General features: G+C 48.6%; 1 pseudogene; it reads right to left on the bottom strand.

The window, feature by feature from the left end:
* Positions 1 to 1,995: 1,995 nt before the first annotated feature.
* Positions 1,996 to 2,467, bottom strand: LOC105505412 (annotated as a pseudogene).
* Positions 2,468 to 2,663: the final 196 nt, after the last annotated feature.

The following is a 2,663-nucleotide window of genomic DNA, read 5'->3' as shown; positions in this document are numbered from 1 at the left end:
CTCCCGGGTTTGCGCCATTCTCCTGCCTCAGCCTCCCGAGTAGCTGGGACCACAGGCGCCGCCACCTCGCCCAACTAGTTTTTTTTTGTATTTTTTAGTGGAGACGGGGTTTCACCGTGTTAGCCAGGATGGTCTCGATCTCCTGACCTCGCGATCCGCCCGTCTCGGCCTCCCAAAGTGCTGGGATTCAGGCGTGAGCCACCACACCCGGCCTCAGGTCACTCTCTTAAGAGACTTCTGTTTCTCACATCAAATCCTCTCGCTTGAACCTGGAGGGACCAAAGGCACGACCGGAGCCACATTCTCTGGCGTCAGTTTGTATTTTTATCAATGAAAAAAACAGAAGTGGAATTCATATAACATGCAATTAACTAATTGATCTTATTTTTATATTTTAGAGACAGAGTCTCATTCTGTCACCCAGGCTGGGGTGCGGTGGCAATTATAGCTCACTGCAGCCTCCAACTCCTGGGCCCAGGCAATCCTCTCACCTCAGCCTCCCGTGTAGCTAGGACTACAGTCTGTGCCACCACATCTGGCTAACAACTAACCATTTTATTTTATAATTTATTTATTTATTGAGACAGAGTCTTGCTCTGTTGTCCAGGCTGGAGTGCAGCAGTACAATTTTGGCTCACTGCAATCTCCGCCTCCCAGGTTCAAGCAATTCTCTTGTCTCAGCCTCCCGAGTAGCTGGGATGACAGGCATGCACCACCACGCCTGGCTAATTTTTGTATTTTTAGCTTAGATGGCATGTTGACCAAGCTGGTCTTGAACTCCTGACCTCAGGTGATCCGCCCACCTCAGCCTCCCAAAGTGTTGCAATTACAGGCGTGAGCCACCGTGCCCGGCCCCATTAACCATTTTAAAGTGTACATTTCAGTGGCATTTAGTGTGTTCACAATATTGTACAATCACCATCTCTATCTGGTGTCAAAACATTTTAATCACCCCAGAAAAATACTCAGTAAGGGCCAGGTGCGGTGCCTCACACCTGTAATCCCAGTACTCTGGGAGGCCGAGGTGGGCGGATCACCTGAGGTCGGGAGTTCGAGACCAGCCTAACCAACATGAAGAAACCCCATCTCTACTAAAAATACAAAATCAGCTGGGCATGGTGTCTCATGGTTGTAATCCCAGCACTCTGGGAGGCCGAGGCGGGCGGATCACCTGAGGTTGGAAGTTCAAGACCAGCCTGACCAACATGGAGAAACCCTGTCTCTACTAAAAATACAAAATTAGCTGGGCATGGTGGCGGGTGCCTGTAATCCCAGCTACTCGAGAGGCTGAGGCAGGAGAATCACTTGAACCCAGGAGGTGGAAGTTGCAGTGAGCCGAGATTGCACCATTGCACTCCAGCCTGGGCAACAAGAGCAAAAGTCTGTCTCAAAAAAAAAAAAAGTACTAAGTGTCATCGCTCATTCCTCCTCTCCCCTCACCCTCTGGTGCCACCAGTGTGCTTTCTGCAGTTGGGATGGTTTTACCTATTCTGGATATGTCATATAAAAGGAATTGCACAATATGGCCTCTGGAATCTGGCCTCTTTTATTCCGTGTGTTTGCAGGAGGCGTCCTCACCATAGCATGCTTCAGTGCTTCCTTTTCAAGGCTGCATAATATTCCACAGTATGAATATACCACATTGTGTTTATCTATTCTTTCATTGTTGCACCTTTGGTTGTTTCTGCCTTTTGGCCGTTATGAATAATGTCCTATAAACATTCCTGTACAAGTTTCTGCATGGACATGTTTTAATTTCTCTTGGGTATATATCTGGGAGTGGAATTGCTGGGTCCAATGGTGATCCCAGGCTTAACTTCTTGAGGAACTGCTGAACGATTTTCCCCAGTGGCTGCTCAATTTTCCATTTTCACCAGCAATGTGAGAGGGTTTCAGTTTGTCCACATCCTCATCAACTCGTGATTTTCTGGTTTTCTTTTTATTTTTTTTTAATTGTCAAATGATCCTTTATTGAAGTATTTTCCTTTGTGCTTCTTAACTAGCTGAGCATTCCCCGGCACTATTGTTGATGTCATCTATGTCATGAGGGTGGCGGCCATCAGCATTGCGGCCCAGGGACTGGGCAGTCCCCAGGATCTTTGTAATGGCTCCAGAGCGTTCTCTGGCTAAAGGTCAGTGCCGCATCTGTGGGGCAATGTTGACGATCTCATCAAAAGTGATATTGCCACTGTGTTTAATGTTTTTCTGTTTCTTTTTGTCTCCTGGCAGTTCCTTGAGGGCTTTGATGATCAGGACAGAGGCAGAAGGCACCACCTCACCCTGGGCCTGTCTGTTCTGAATGGTCAGTTTCACTGTAATCCTCAGACCCTTCCAGTCACCGGTTGCCTTGGCAATGTCATCACCAGCCTTTTTTGGAGACAGATCCATGGGGCGGTCTTGGGGGCCAGCGCAGATGTGACACCGACTTTGCCCCCTCTCACCTCAGGTATATGACTTTGACCTTGTTTTTTTTTTGAAACGGAGTCTCGCTCTGTCGCCCAGGCTGGAGTGCAGTGGCGTGATCTCTCGGCTCACTGCAAGGTCCACCTTCCGGGTTCACGCCATTCTCCTGCCCCAGCCTCCTGAGTAGCTGGGACTACAGGCGCCCGCCACCACGCCCGGCTAATTTTTTTTTTGTATTTTTAGTAGAGACGGGGTTTCAC

This window comes from Colobus angolensis, unplaced genomic scaffold (assembly GCF_000951035.1).
Source record: "Colobus angolensis palliatus isolate OR3802 unplaced genomic scaffold, Cang.pa_1.0 Scaffold1, whole genome shotgun sequence".
Classification (NCBI taxonomy): Eukaryota; Metazoa; Chordata; class Mammalia; order Primates; family Cercopithecidae; genus Colobus; species Colobus angolensis.
This window is presented reverse-complemented; position numbering and strand designations above follow the sequence as displayed.